The following is a 17596-nucleotide window of genomic DNA, read 5'->3' on the forward strand; positions in this document are numbered from 1 at the left end:
TAGCATCAAGAAGGCTAGTTGTCATAAAATTTCTACAAAACCAACTGCAAAACATCCAACCAATTTGTTCTCTCGTATCAGTGGTGATCAGCATTCCTATTTTCAATTCTTTTACCCTGCATGGTGCGTGCATTTATCAATTCTAGTTCTTCTTTCACAGCCTCGTCTGTGCTCAGATTGTTCTATCAGCTTTGTAAACTCTTTGATGTCTTCGTCCCTGCATTCTTTCTCATCCATTGCAGTTATAATGTTATTAAAGTTAGGTTAATTATTCTCAATGTAATGAATTTGTAAGTTTATTGATGATCCGCTTTCATATTCCCTGCAAGCAAAAAATGTTTTGGTTATGAGTGTATAATTATGGGAAAATGACTTGACAAATTCAAAAGCGGGGAAAGCAAAGGACTTACCGGTTTGCTGGAGACGAAGCCGAAGACGATGGTGCGTTGGCTGGACGATGCTCTCTCTCTGTTCCTCTTTTCGTTTGTTATTCTCTCTGCTTAGTCTTCTCTTTGGCTCTGTTCTCTGTGTTTATTTTTTTGTTTTATTTCCTTCTCTGGCTCTCTCTCTGTCTTTGTTCTTGGTCTTTTCGTTTTTGTGTTTGGTTTGTTACAGTGATCATTGTTTAGGGTACAACCCAGATGACAATGAAACGTGAGGGAAGGGTGGTGTGGTTTGCGTGGTTTAGGTTTAGAGGTGATCCCCCGATGATTGTTCCTGGAGTTTTGAAGGGAATTCTACAGTCCCTCTCCTCTGTCTTGCTCTGGGTTCTGTCTCTCCGTCCCCCTTCTCTGTTTCTTCGCTGGCTTTATATAGGGATAGACCCCTGGTTATGCCCGGCGGGTCTGTCTCATCTCTCCCAGGATGTGGATACACATGACTTGAAGGTGTTCGTGTTTTGGTGGGATTAGGACACCAGCAGTCCTGCGGACTGTTGGTGATGGTTTCCTTAACGTTGATGGCTCATTGTGGCGGCGAAGAAAGACTGGAACAGAATGGAATAGATTGGCTGTGTTGATGGGTCCAACCAAGGCCCTCATCATTTCGTTCTTCTTTTTTCTTTGCAGGTGGATCCTCTGCTCCAAGGAGGAAGAGGATGAACAGTCCTCATTGGAAGGACGCCGTTTCTTCGGCTGAAAGGGGCATATTAATCCCCTCCCCCTGAATTTATGACATTTAGCAATTGGACCCTTATTAAAAACATTTCACCCCCGGACCACTGCAATTGGACCCCTAGATTTCGGAGCAATTTATAACATAGTCCTTGGTTTTTAATTTCATCAACTGAGTCCCTAATTGACTCCTCAACTTTTAATTCTTTCAAAATTACCCCTATAGTATCACCACATATTCCCTTAGGTCCTCGGACTTTATTCTCTTACCATTTTAATCCACCCTGATCTTTGATATTTCTTCAATAACACTCCTAATTTCATTAATTAAATTAAATCAAAGTTTAATTAAGTCTCCAAACTTATCAATTCTTCTAATTTTCATCCAAATTTACTTCCAAATCTATAATTTTCTTTTTATTAGTTCCCAAACCTTCAATTTGTGTTGTCTTGACTCAATTTTGAGATTAATTTTCATTCATTTATTTTTTTATATTATTATATTTTTAAATTTTTTTAGATTTTCATTCATTCTTTCTTTTTTATTTATTGTTTTGGAAATTTAAAACAATTTTGAGTAGGCATTCCTATACCTGATCAATTTTGATGAATGTGCATGTCTTTTTTATTTTTCTCAAAAAGTAGGCGTTCCTATTTACTTTGTACCTGATCAAGAAGAAAATCTACTTTATTAGTAATGTTTTTTATTATGCTATATATATGTCCTTAATTTCATGCTTCACACGGGGCTGGAAAGGACATGATCAGGCTTTTATAAGCAAGCACCGTTTCCAGCAAACTCCCCTTCCAGATGTACGAGGATATAAAACAATATTTTCTCATTTCTTTGGAAAGAAATTTATTATTAAGACTGCTTCTGTTTTTGTTGTAAACTGGATGAACAAACAACAACCTGTTAGATCATGGGGAGATTAATTCATGATCTCTTCATTCTAATTTCTTCTCGTTACTCTGCTCAGTTGGGTTCTGTATCTTTCTGTCATGTTTTAAGAGAGGCAAATCATATATATGGCTGACATTTAACATTGCTAAACATGGAATCATGAATAGAGTATGTGAGTTGAAACCGATATGACTGCTCTCTCTAGTTTGCTTCTTCTAAGGAATTGTTTATGGCTACTGTGGTGCAATATGTCCTGGAGATGGAAATGGGAAGGCCAGGATCTCTGTTTGTTTTAATTTACAGTCCTGTGATGTCCGTGGTTCAGTTTTGCTTGGTTTCTTTTGTTTTTGTTTGCTGTATCTGTTCCTCTGTCAACCCTTTGGGTTGCTTATCTTGCCTCTACCATGCTTCATGTATTTTGCTTATTAGAAAAAATATAAACACTTGAAGGTGTATAGTTAAATAACTGAGACCAACTTTTTGAAGGGGCAGGTGCCAGGTCTGATATCAATTTCATATTTTAACAAAAATAAAACAAAACCAGGCCTGACTTTGTCTAAGACCTGCATTAAGCGTGGTTCTATACTCATAACAACTTATCAATATTCAAATCCGTACATAACAATTTTCCAAGTTCAATTAAAGAAAACAAAAATCTCTACCATTGTCAACATTACCATGTAACAAAGCCTAAGAAGCTTCAATTGCTTCATATGATTCCATAATGCTAAAAGACGTTGAGTAAATACAAAAAAATATTGCTCGAGGAAACCCTTAAAACTTATAGCACCCACACCGGATAAAACCTGGTTTCATTAAGAAAGATCCATCTATAATTTGCTTTAGCCAGCCCTACATTGGAGTATTCAAGGATGTCAATACACGACTGGGATTAAATTTAAATATTAGGCATTATGCTTGGGGCTTCTGTATCTCTCTTTCTTTCCCTTAATTTTAATAAAATTCTGCTCACATTCATTAAAAAAAAATTATGGTAATGGCCCAAAAGAATTGTTTAACTAAAAGTATAGCAAAAATATTAAGCTAATAATGAAATTGGATGCCCAAAACTATACTTTAGCCTTTTGGAAGGTCCAATAGCCCAACACTAAATTGTCTCCTTGTTTATCTTCTTCTTTGTCTTTCAATTCTTCGTTTTGCCTCGCATGACAGAGCTAGCAAACCAGTGTTCGAAATCTTCCTTGCCCGTATCGTGTCGACAGCTAGCGGTATTTCGGAATAAAACGAAGGGCTCAAGCAACGGAGCTGTTTGACTGTTTTAAAATATTATCTGAATACATATATATAAAAAATAAAAATGTCAATCATCTAGCACTGTCAGCAACATTATTATATTGTAACAAGAGCTCAAATGAGGCTCGTGCTCGCCGTTAATGAAGAAATGTTTTGGAACCTATGAGGTCATTACATGACGTTGCAATATTACCTCGCTAACATCACTTTGCCTGTTCTCGTTATTTATTTTAATGAAGACATTACTCTATAAATATGTTTAAGGGATTGTCCAACGTGACCCACACGGTATCAGCCGGTAATTTTTTGTTACATGTTGATTGCTTTGATTAGGAATCGCTATCTAATAATTGATTAAGAGCTACTAACAAACCAAATATACTAATCTTATCATAAATTCACGAATAAAAAACTAATTGTAGTTAGAAAATATATTAACACCTCTAACATAATATAGCTGGTGTAAACTGCTTCATGGCTTTAACATGTTAAAATTTTTTAAAAAATTTTATCTTTTCATCAGATATGAAAAATACAACTCACATATAAATTAACAATTCTTAATCGTGATCCAATTAAAATATTAAATTTAATATTTAATATGGTTTTCATCATTTTTAAAAAATGCTAAGGAAAAAATTGGTTTTCATCATTTTTTTTATTTTATTATGTTAAGGAAAAAATTAAAAAATAAAGACTGTTTTAATATATTTCTAATTAAAAAATAATTTTATAAAAATATATTGTCGCGTTATTTGGCATCATAACTGGAGTTAAAAGGATAAAAAATAAGAATTAAATTATAAAATCCAACACATAAATTTAACAAAAATAAAAAAAATTAAAAGAAAAATAACCAAAGTACAAAAAAAAGAGACAATATAACATAGTTTTGAATTGAGAGATAAAATTAAAATCCAATCAAATACAAAAATGCTAAGAAAAAAAATCAAAATAATAAAAATGTATAAAAACAACACATAATATATTAAGATTAAATGATAAAATTTAAATAAAAAATTAAAAATCGACAACAAAACCAAGGAAAAAATTGAAAATTAAAAGAAAATAAACCAAATAAAAAAAATCGAGAGGGTTCCTTTGAAAATTTGAGAGTTTAGACATGAAAATTCTAAACTAGGTGTTATTAAATGACATGCACCAGCCTTGAGAGACAAATCAGACGCCCCTATTTGGTTGTTGGAAAACATCGTCGTGTCTCCAAAAACAGTGATAAAAAATTGTGTGCTGAAACGTGCAATGCAAATATTAACAATTTATTTTGTAATATTTATCATAATGTAAAAAACCAACTTGCTACTTATCCCATTTAATAACAACAAATAAAATAAGATGAAATTACCTTTAATAAAAGGAAAAGAGCTTGTAAATTAACTAATTTTAAAAGGAAAAAACTGAAAACTTAACTACATGTCAAGGGCATTTTTATACATTTTTTTTTCTATTAAAAGGAATAAAAAGTATTTTTTACCCTTATTATTTTAAGTTTGAGATGCAAAATTATAAATTCACTACTTCATTTCAATTCATAGTGCTAGTCATAATCTATAATAATTTGCCCTATTTTACCCTCTTCCATTTTAGTCTATATACATGCACTAAAGTAACATATTTTGGAATTAAAATTTATTATTATAATAATTGACAACCTCACTTTTAAATGAACAAATTAAAAAACAGAAAATAAAAAAATCAATCAGTGGATCAGCACGATATAAAGGAAAGGGGAAGTCTATTTTTAAATAATAAAATCCAAAGTGGGGAAAAAAGTGAGACAATTTGGCTGGGGAAGGAGTAAAAGCAACAAATAAATAATAATAAGACAATTAGTGGATCGAGCACGATAAAAAGGAAGAAGAGCACGATAAGAGGGAAGAAGACTAATTTTAAACAATCAAAACCAAAATGAAGACTATGGTTCGCCAGTGGCTGTTGGTGACGGCGCTGGAGAGGGAGGCTTCGGGTTGCTGTCAAGTCTGATCTATGGTATTCTTGGACGGGTTGTGTTGGTGACTGGTGGTTGGTCGGCTTTGTGTTGTCGGCATGGAGGGAAGAGGATGTTGAGTGACTGTTATAGGAGAGAGAGACCACCGTTGGTGGTGAGAGAGGCGGGATGTCCGCCGCGTGCTCTGGGTGAGGGGAGCTGAAATTCACTTCAATAAATAATTGATAATTATTCACTTCAATAAATAATTGATAATTATTGATTATTAAAATTAAAATGAAAACAAAAAACCTAAAAGGTATCTTTGTTTCCTTTGAACGGGTTAAACTGTTTGGTAGGGGTATTCAAAAAAACCGATTAATTGAAAAAACCGAGAAAACCGATAAAAAATTAACCGAGAAAACCGAACCGAGATAGAAAACCGATTAAACCGATTGTTAAAACCATAAAATCTCGCCGGTTCGGTTCGGTTCTGGTTTGACCACTTAAACCGGTGAACCGAACCGATAGTATAAATACCACGCACAGTCACACACGAACACAGTCACTCATAACCCTAAATCTAATTAACATTCTAAATTGAACTACTGAAGAAGCCGCCGCCCCCACACCAAAAACTCAAAGAGTCTCCCATCTGCGGATCTGCCCACAGCCCCACACCAAAGACGATTTATCGTCTTCTCCTTTTTGTTGTCCTGCATCTCTCTTGCCCTTCAGGCCTTCACCATCGAATTTTGTCCTTCCTCTTCTCCCTTCCGCATCTGTCTCTTCCATCAATTTGCTTCCTTCCTCTGTCTTCCCTTCTGCATCTGTCTTTCCCCCTGCTTCTCTCTTCACTTGCTGGTTGCAGCAGAACGACAGGGCTCCTCCATTGGTAAGATTATCTTCGTGTGCTTAACTGCTTATAAGTCCAACATAATTATTTTCAAACTTTGATGCTTCTCAGTTCTCTGACCTTTGCTTCTCTTTTTTTTATCCTCAGGTTCGCCCCCTTTTCCATTTAATCAACGATTCAACGGCTAGGGTTTTTGCTTCTGTCTTCAGGTTAGTCCCTCCTTCCCGGCCCTATCTCCTTTTTTGTTAATTTATGTTGGTATTGAAATATGCTTGTTAATTGTTATAGTTTTTCTGTTTGATTATCAATTAGTCAAATACTCAAATGTGTTTGTCGCCTGTTACAGCATTTTTTTTTCATGTTTGTCGCTTGTCTAGTGAATGAGTGAATAACTGAATATGTTTTTTCATGATTATCGGGGAATCGGGGATTGGGTTTTTTCTAAACCGAAAAGAATTGGGTTTTTTCATGTCTGTTCCTTCATTTTTGGTTCCCATAGCATGAATGTCAGACCGATTAGTAGGGAGAAACATATTCACTCATTCCCATAGCATAAATACTAATCTGACATTCATGCTTATTTATTTTTAAAAAGAATTATGATTCTCAGACCGATTAAAGTCCAATTTGCTGGTTCAAACAATTTTCTCCCTACTGCCACTGCCAGCTTCTCATCTGAAGTTATTGATGGTTATTTTGAGGATTCAGGTGTCTGTTCCTTCATTTTTGGTTCCCATAGCATGAATGTCAGTCCAATTTGCTGGTTCAAACAATTTTCTCCCTACTGCCACTGCCAGCTTCTCATATGAAGTTATTGATAGTTATTTTGAGGATTCAGGTGTCTGTTCCTTCATTTTTGGTTCCCATAGCATAAATGTCAGTCCAATTTGCTGGTTCAACCGAAAAGAATTTGTTGCAGCAGTGATAAATTTTAAATTCTACACACAATTTTAAAGAGACTAACAAACAAAACTAGTTCATTAATAGCTGGCAGCTGCACATACAAATATACAAGGCATCTTTCTCAATTAATTTTTTTAGATCACAAAACACACTTTCAGTTTCAGTTTCAGTTCCAGTTCAATTAATAGCTGCAAATAATGTTTTTTTTCATTATTTTATAATCTGTTTTAATTTCAGATGGATAATCGGGAAGATCGTACAACAATTGAATCAAATCCTTCAAGTTCAAAAACCCCATTCTGTTCCTATTCCAGCTCCAGTCCTAGTTGCTACTTCTAGTACAAATAGCAACACTGAAAGTGAAGGTAACCCAGCTTCTAGATCTAATAAAAGAAAAAACATCTCAGATTTGGGATCACTTTAAAAAATTAGATGGTAATGCTAAGGCTCCTAGGGCTGCATGTATGTATTGTGGAAAATATTATGCATGCCATACTATACTTAATGGGACTAGTAACATGTGGAGTCATCTAGGTGTATACAAAAAGTTTCCTTTTGTGATTGACCGAAAACAAAAAACTTTAGTCTTACAACCTAGGCCTATGATAAAAGGGGGTAATAGTGGAGAGGAAAATCTGGTGACTATTAAGGCGGTGGGTTATAGTTATGAAGAGTGTAGGAAAGCCCTAGGAAAAATGATTATACTTGATGAGCTACCTTTTAACTTTGTTGAAAACCAAGGATTTAGATCATTTTGTCAAGTAATGCAACCTAGATTTGATGTTCCTTCTCGTTTGATGATTTGGAGAGATTGTTTAAAAATTTATGTAGTTGAGAAGGAAAAATTAAAGAAAGCTCTTAAGGATCAACGTGCATGTTTAACAACCGATACTTGGACATCAATCCAAAATATTAATTATATGTGTTTGACTGCCCATTGGATTGATGAATGTTGGAACTTAAATAAAAGAATTCTAAACTTTTGTCAAGTTTCTAATCATAAAGGTGAAACAATTGGCCAAGCAATTGAGAGTTGTTTGTTGGAATGGGGAATTGATAACATTTTAACAGTTACAGTTGACAATGCAAGTTCAAATAATTTGACAATAAAATATTTGAAAAGAGTAACAAGTAATTGGGCAACTAATATATTGTCAAATGACTTCATGCATGTTAGATGTTGTGCACATATTGTTAATCTTATTGTATGTGCGGGATTGAAAGATATTGATGATTCAGTTGTTAAAATTAGGAATGCAGTGAGGTTTGTTAGATCTTCTCCTTTTAGACAACTTGTTTTTAACCAATGTGCGGAGAGGTTGAAAATTGGGAGTAAAAAATCTGTTTGCTTGGATGTTGCAACTAGATGGAACTCTACATATATGATGCTAGATGCGGCTGAAAAATTTGATGTGGTTTTTATGAGGTTAGAAGAAACCGATCCTAGGTATTTGAGTTACTTTGAGGTTGATTCAAAAGGAAAACAAAAAAACTTAGGTCCTCCTGTTTTAGAAGATTGGGAAAAGGCTAGATCTTTTGTCAAGTTCTTGAAACTATTTTACACGGTTACATTGAAATTTTCTGGCTCATTGTATGTGACATCTAATTCTTTCTTTCATGAATTGATTTCCATGCATACAAGCATATCTCAACTTTGTAGAAGTGAAGATGTTTATGTAAGTAAAATGGCCAAGAATATGATGGTAAAGTATAAAAAATATTGGGGGGATCAAGATACACAAAACTTTTTGTTGTATGTAGCAGTTGTGTTAGATCCACGTTTCAAATTGAAGTATGTGAGATTTTGTTTTGGAAGATTGTATGATGTTGAAGAGGCTGAAAATTTTACAATTAAGGTTAAAGACACTTTACTAAGGTTGTTTGAGCATTATATGAATGTTAATGAGAATGTTGAGGTTGTTCATGGTGTTGGAACTAGTATAAATGAAAATGTTAATGTTGATTTAATGGTGGGAAATGATGATATGTTGGATGACTTAGCTTCTCAATTCAACAAACATTTAGAGGAAGAAGGCGGTGTACAAAAAAAAAAAATGAGGTTGAGAGGTATTTGGGTGATGATTGTGAGGATCCTAATGATTTTAAATTAGATATTTTGGGTTGGTGGAGGTGTAATGCTACAAAATACAAGATTCTTTCTAAGGTGGCACAACACGTGTTAGCTATTCTGGTATCTACAGTTGTTTCTGAAGCAGCTTTCAGTACTGGTGGTCGTATTTTAGATCCATTTCGAAGCTCTTTATCTCCATCGACAGTGCAAACACTAGTTTGTTGTCAGAATTGGTTGAGTTTAGCATCAATTCCAATCAACATCAACAATTACATGGATTATATTGAAAATTCTGAGATGATTGAGTCAGGTAATTTCTTTTACAAATTTAAGTCAGGTAATTTCTTTTACAAATTTAAATGTAGTTATTTTATAATATCATTTATTTACATATGTTTAATCTAACTTTTTAATTTATGTTTTTTGTAGAATTTGGTGAAAAGTTTAAAAATCTCAACTGATTGTTTGTGAGCAATATTGGTGGCTTGGTGTAATTTTGGAATATAATTATTCTGGGTAATTAATTTACTTTACCTTGTTAATTCCCTTTAATATTTTTCATACTTAATTTAATTCTTTCAATAGTTGAATTCTAATATGTTGCTAATTTGCTAGTGTTTTTTTTTTTTTATATAGCATTATCCTTACTGGAATTTTTGGATGCACATGCTGCTGTTGCTGGAATTTTTGGATGCTGGTGTTGTGTTTTTTTCTTCAATTTATGCCGGATGTTTATGATAATTTATTGTTGGTTGCTAATGTATTCGCTTGTTAATATTAACTTTTCTAGTGCGAACAAACTTTTAATTTGAGGTGTTCAAATTTGATCATGCATCTTGCATATTGAAATTGATTTATTGCATTGCATGCATATTGAAATTGATTTATTGTATTGTATCTATCAGATTGAATTCATGTCTAAATTCATGTGAAGAATTCAATGGTTTATCAGCACAGCTCACTACCTGCCTGTAAAGTGTAAAGTAAATCATTTGAACAACTTCAGGCTTATAAACCAGGAAACAAAACATGAAAAATAAATTTATTTGTCATCAGTCTTGGGATGCCCTTTGAATTTGAAGTTGTCTGCATAAGTGCATATGTATTAACCTAAAAGGAGAAGAAAATTCGGAGTTAACAGGAGAAGAAAGCCTTGCAGATGGCACTTCCACATTGCATGCATATTGAAAGATAAGTGTTCACTGTTCAGTAGGAATTCCCGTTTATGGCAGCCAAGCTGTGAATTAATTCAGGTTTCTGTAACTTTTAAAACTCAATTTACTGTAAGGCTAAGTGAATTTTAAAAAAACTGAAAAAAAAAAAACCGTATTTAATGAAGGGATTTTGGTTTCCCGGTTTTTTTCAAAAAAAAAACCGGATTTGATGAAGGGATTAGGTTTCCCGGTTTTTTCCAAAAAAAACCGGATTCAACCGGACCGGACCGGCTCGGTTTGAACCGGTTTCCGGTCCGGTTCGGTTAAAATTTATCTAAAATATTGAAATTCGGTTCGGTTGGTTTTTTAAGTCTAAACCGAACCGAACCGAACCGTGAACACCCCTACTGTTTGGTTTCGTCTAGGTTAATCTAAAAAGTTAGGGATTCAATATTTTTACATCGACATGATTTTTATTTTCTTTTTTAAATAAAATTAGGTATTAAATCAATGCACTTAAGACATGGTTTGTTTCTCGGTGAGAAGATGTTTCAAGAAAAAAATTGTTTTTTTTTTTTATCAATTTTTAAGTTAAATTAATTTTTTTATATATTTTAAAATTATTTTTGATAAATTAACATATATATATTTAAAAATATTATTTTAATACATTTTAAAATAAAAAACCTCTAATATTTTGAGCAAACATAAACTTGGATGAATAACAAGTTGATGAATATTTGCAATGAAGAGTTCGTTTTTTGCGTCACATTTTGTGCAAAATCAAATTCGAGAGATCAGACAACAAAATATCTCGATTCTGTGATGAATGGAAGAGAACAAAAAACATGAACATTTCCAAAAGAATGGAAGAGAGAGCGACCAACTTTGCCATAAATCTATAATCTCAACAATGGTGCTCATTATCATCGCACTAATTTATTGGCTTTCCACCTAAACAATATTCACCCCAAAAACAACCATCAGAATTCTGGGCTCGAGAAATACAAATTATAAGGAGAAGATGATTACGAGAAGACTATTACAAATCTTTTTTTATTAAGAATTTCTACGTTAATTAGGATTTTTTTAATTAATATAAAAGCTTTTACAAATTTTAGATCCCAGTAACAAATGTTTTGAAAACATCGTAGTAATAAATATGGCCTGACCTATTCTAGTCTCATTGGTATTTTTATTGTCTTCTGGAAATGTGGTATAAATACTTTTAATTAGCATATTTACAAGGATGGAGCCAAGAATTTTTCATGTTATGAGCTATTAAATAAATATATAATTTTTTAAAAAATAAATTATTAATTCATATACATAAATTTTTAAAGTTAACAATAAAGTTTTAATTCAAATACACTACCCAAAATATTAAAAAATAAATTTGAAATATATAAAATTAAAGTGAAAGTAAAAATAAACTCACTATTTAAAGTTACATCTTTTGATATTTTATGAAATATAATTCATCTATAATCGAATCTGAATCGATATGTTATAACAACCCTCAACCGAGATAAAATAACAATCTCATGTCAACTGAAAAATAAAGTAATCAAATTTTTTCCCTCTCTCAATTTCTCCTTCCTGCACTTGATTTTCCTTAGATTAATATTTTATAAGTTGGATTTTGTAAGTTTACAAGGTTATTCTCTTACTTTTCTTATTTTTTTTCCTTGGATTTTATTTTTATGCTTTTCCCTTACTTTTCTCTCTTTCTCTCTTGCCTTTTCTTTTCTTTCTTTTTCTATTCTGCGTCTGCCTAGTCGGCAACATATAAAAGGAAAGAAGAACTGATTTATTTTATTTTTTAATAGCAAATAACCATTTTACCCTTAATGAGTCGTTTTGCTTTTATTTGATGTTTTTTTGTTAGCATTACCAAACTCTGTTCATCCTAAAATTTTAACCAGATTTTATTCAATATATTTTAAGATTCCTCATAAAATTTCAGCTTAATTTGATGATCGGGATTAAAAATTACACCAAATAAACGTAAAACTGATCAAATTGTGATTTTTTATCAAATTTATGAATTTTCTCCAAAAATTCTAAAATTTTAACCCAAGTTAAAGCATGCTCCAACGTAAATTTTTAGAATTTTTTAATATCTCAATTGAGAATTAAAAATTTTCTTTATATAAAATTAATTAAAAAATATTAATAAAATCTTGATATGGGCCACAACCCACCCGAACCCATACATGCCTCTACCCTTGCCCACTCAAAAAGTATCCTAAGTATTGACTAGGTAGGCTTGTTTGTTTCTGCGTTTCAAAAGTGTTTTTGAAAAAATTAAAATTTTTTTATTTTTTTATTAACTTAATTGATATGTTTTTAACGTTTTCAAATCATTTTGATGTGCTGATATTAAAAATAATTTTTTAAAAAATAAAAAATATCATTTACATGTATTTTTTACATGAAATATTATTTAAAAAGTAATCATAACTATACTATATAGTGAGGTATAAGGTTTCTATGAATACATGTGAGTTAAAGAAAAAGAAGAATTTCTATATTAATGATGGTGAAACCTCTCACATCTATAAACCTTTTCCAATGGCAACGTTTTTGCTGAGTTTTTTTTTTTTTTTTTTTTGTGCCAAAGAAATAAAAAAGATACAGCCTTTTGGATGTCAAGTCTGATAAGTTGTTAAATTTGTGGGTTTTGATCTCCAATCTGTCTGTTCAGCTTTAGAATTAGCACAGGCATAAATTTCATGAATTAGAAAGATCAAAATTCGAGCCTCTTCTTTATGATAATAATAATAATAAAATCGAACTGCCATGCATGTTTGGTTCTCTCTTTTTTCCAGTCAAAAGAGGACTTGAACGCCCTAGCTAGAAGAAAAAAAGAAGAAGAGAAGCCCAAAAACTTCATCACAACTTTATTCTAGAAGGTCATTACAAAAAGCCACAAAATCTAGAGCAAACCATAAAACCCTAAGAAAAGTTTCGCAAAGGTCTTCTGCTAAGATATCGTGAGAGAGAACGTCATTGCTGTTATCCCGAGGGAGCCTCGGTTGCATAGAAATAAGTAAGTTTCTTGTTTTCAAATTTCTATTTTCAGTCAAGAAGCTCAATTACTATAATTTGTTTGGGATCGTGTGTGTAGTCTCGTTCTGGCGGAGAATTCTTGAGATTTGTTGTTAAGATATATGTGACAATGGCAGATCTTCGTCCCTTTGAGCATCTGGAGTTTGTTGATTAAGTTCATTAGTTGAACTATCCAGATCCAGAATCACTCTGTTTCTTTCTTTCTATCCATTTTTATAGTTGGGTAAGTGTGATAACTGTCCGTAGCTCAAGCCTTCTCCAGTAAACAATTCCATAGGTAACCCTCTCAAATTTATTCTGATGGGAAGCTTCCCTGAATTGATATTTTGCTATACAGATTGGAAATCAAGTCTGATGGCATATGTGATGTTTTTTGGTGGGGTAGGTGAAGTGTTTGAAGAAAAGACTGAAAGAGTAGGAAAGAAATATAAAAAAAGAAGCCTTATTAATGAAATAGAACAGTTACAAAGAATTCAGGAAGAAATCATAATGCCCCAGAATGAATAGAATTTTATTTTGCTTCCTATTTACACACACAAGTTCACACCTCATGAACTAGCTGTTTTATCCCTTATTATAACTGCTACCCAAACAAACCCATAATCCTCTCAAAAAACACATTATAAGAACTGCTATAACATGTATGACGAGGATGCAACCCCTTCGTTCCTTGTTATTAATCCTAGTCCAACGTTATCCTCCATTCCTGGCTCGGCACCTGTCATATGAATCTTAGCATCTCCTGCAACCTCTTCCAGTCGTTGATCCTGGTCCAGTGTTAACCTCCAATCCTGACTTTTTTTTTGGATAGTTATCTTACTCAATGGATAATTGATAATGTATGGATAATGTTAAATCCAGCCCAAAACCTGATTCAAAATTAACCTGAAATATGTAGTTGTGCTATATAAATATACACGTAGAACATTTATATTTTTCTTTGAATCCAATATAATATAAATACATCTCAATATTGACATAATAATAAATATTAACATGTGTGATATTTATAATTTTATTATTTAAAAGTATATATACATTCTTCAAATATATTACAATTTTATTCTTTATTGAATAATAAATAGTAGTTAGATAATTGATACACACATGGAATTAGACCCTTTTTGCGGTTTCACGTTTGATGTAATAAAATACCAAAGACTGATTAAGACCTCAACCAAAATACTATGTAGCTTGGTGTGATTGAAATTACAAATACTATTTTGACAAGTACGATTGCAACTCGGTTTTAACATTATCTTTTGAATGCTTGCTTTAAGAGGAGGAAGAAAAATATATTTTGAAGTTGGAGAATCACTGAATTGAGCTAGGCGGAGTTTTATTTTGATTGAAGGTTGAATGAAGGTGGGTGTAATATTCGAATGTAGAACAAGATGGAAGAATTGCATTGATTTTCTTTTCCTTGATATCTTAGAAGAAACTAAGTGGAAACTATTTGGTATATTTCTTAAATCAAGCGTGGGCACGTAGCATAATATGAAAACAGCAGCTGGCAACTAAAGAATCCGTCATCATCACACAAAATATGACTAAACCCCCACCACATTTCGGCATCTAGCTATCTTGTTCCTGCGTTTAAAACCTTTTAAGCCATCTCCAACCACATCTTGCAATTAGGTCATTGAGATTCGGATTTCATGCCAAAAATATCCGTTGATAGGAAATTTACTCTAACCATCACAGCAAGGATCAGGGGTTAACTTGAGTATCCTCTAGAATGGGGTGTAAGCAAGTTGTGTTCTTAGCTTTGCTAGAAATTGTACTTGTGGTCTCTTAATCGTGACCTCTTAGAAACTATCGAGGGACCATCACCACTTGAATTAGAAGCTCATTAGTTCTAATCATCAACCATCGAATTTGGCCATTTTAACTGTGTTTAACGTGTGCTCCTAGAGCTAATAATTTAGACTTCACGAACATTTCCAAAAGAATGGAAGAGAGAGCGACCAACTTTGTCATAAATCTTATAAACTCAAGAATCAAATCACCACAACACAAGACCTCTATCGCTGAAAAACCACTAGGGTGTAAGCAAGTTATGTGTTCTTAGACTCCTTAAAAAAATCATCTGGTCTGTATAAGATAAAACTGCATAAAACTGTCTATGAAAGTATTTTGAAGCTGGCAAAACTTAAAAGACTGGGAATGAACCTAGAGCTGGCAAAAGAGACCCCCCAAAAAAGAAAAAAAAAGAAAAATACGTTTGAGCTATTTCGAAGTCCTTACGCCCAGGAATCCAATCCCTTTAAAGTGAAACATTAATCCTGCTGATGATGTTAAAAAATACAATGATCAATGTGATTCAAGTCTTGACTCATGGTGAGAGATCAGGACATTCATTGATAAATGCAAACAACAATGGTACTCATTATCATTGCCCTAATTTATTGGCTTTCCACCTAAACAATTTTACTACAAAAAACAACCATCAAAATTCTGGCTCGAGAAATACAAATTATAAGGAGAAGATGATTAAGAGAAGACACTATACCAACACTATACAAATAGACCAAAGATACATTTGTGTGCGCCAGTGCTGGGAGCAAACAATTAAGAAATGCTGAAAATTGAGGCTCCGTGCCTCCACCACTCCCACTCACCATTGAAAGTGCAGTCTAAGGTTTTACCGGAGAGCATTCACAAAAGTCATCAATGAATCCACGTCCCTTTTCTCAGAGGGGTACTTGATTGGGCGAGATGAGTGTTTAGGGAAGAAAAGGATTGTTGGGAAACTTCCTAGCTGTAATTCTTGTTTTGAGAATTCCTTCTGATCGCCATCTGCCCTGAATTTTCCCACCTTTACTCCACTCCCTGCTAACTTATCGGCCAATTTCAACATAGGATGCTTCCATACCTTGGCAAAATTGGCACCATGGGGCGTAGAGCACCACAAGCCATGGTTCCTTCGGTTCTCTAATTTTAACAAGTTCTCGATTCCGGGCCTGCTCAAATTGACCAAATTCTCGGAGTTGAAAATATCAGCAACAGTGGCAGCCCATTTGCATGGGCAGCCCCGTTTCCATTGCCATTAAGTTGGGCTGCATCACCCTGTTTCAGATTTCCTTTATGAAGACCACATTCCTTAGCTGTGGCATCCTCCACCACCACCGTCCTTCTCTCTCATGTTGGCCAGGAAGAACTGGCCTTGTGGCAAGGCTCGCAACCAAAATAGAGATGTATCCCTTTGAATGCAATGAGTTCACAGGCACATCCATGGTTCGAAGGAACTTCCATACATCTTGTCCCTCAACATTTGCCATTGGATTCCACTTGATCAGGCTTCCAGCCCCCACATCTAATCCCTCAAAAACCGGGTCCACCTGAAACAACTGGAATTTCAGACCTCGTCCCTGGAGATTGATCCTTCCTTTGGCCAGTGATCCAGGCCCCGAAGCCCCTTCAGAGCCCGCCTCAAGGGTCTCACCTTCCTGACACGGCAGCACTCCTGATGCCCATCCTCGTAAAAGGAGAATAAACCCTTGTTCCTTACTAATGCTTGAACTTCAACAGCATCTGGAAACATGTACTCAATTCGAATGCCATAGTGCTTCTCAACCTGGTCAAAGAAATGGTATGTTTCTGGGTTCAATCTCCCTGTGTCCAGGCTGAACACCCTGAACGGTCGCCCAGTCAACTTTGCATACTCAATCAAAGCAACATCTTCGGCACCACTGCATTACAATAAAAACTAGTTAATAACAAGGAAGTATTTCAAAACTTCATTCTTGACAACAAAGTCAGAATAAGCACTTAGCAACCATTAAATTTCAAAGCAAAATCCAGAGGACATTTACAGATTCACGAGTTTGCATTATCTCAAATATGTTTTTAAGTGTATAGTCAATGGATCTATAATTGATAATCAAAACAATATACACTGACAGAGACATACTAAACATCAGCTCAAATTACTGATTGGTCCCAGTTAAATAACTTCTGTTGATGAACCCTCCAAGACAAATCAACCTCTTTCACATCAGAGTTAAATAATAGCAGCTAAAATATGTGGTTTCAATCTAATGGAAAATTTGAAAATTTACCCCCTCAGGTGAAACCAATAAGACAATAACAAAGATCCACCACACAAAAGGAATATTCTACTGCAATAATTGTACATCCACAATTATCATATTCAACAAGTTGTAATTTTAAAAATCAAAACCAAACAAATCCAACATTTATATAATTCTAACAAACATTAAATTTTCACAAAATTAGGTACCTGAAAGCAATAGCAATGTCATCCCCAAATTTCTCAAGTGCCTTATCCATAATTTCCAAAGGAGAACCATTTACAAGCTCCT

General features: G+C 33.6%; 1 pseudogene; it reads right to left on the reverse strand.

Annotated features, from left to right (window-relative positions):
- Positions 1-15590: 15590 nt before the first annotated feature.
- The window catches only part of LOC118059274 (5'-adenylylsulfate reductase 3, chloroplastic-like), a 6570-nt pseudogene continuing 4564 nt past the window's right edge, over positions 15591-17596 (reverse strand).

Source organism: Populus alba, chromosome 4 (genome assembly GCF_005239225.2).
Source record: "Populus alba chromosome 4, ASM523922v2, whole genome shotgun sequence".
Lineage (NCBI taxonomy): Eukaryota > Viridiplantae > Streptophyta > Magnoliopsida > Malpighiales > Salicaceae > Populus > Populus alba.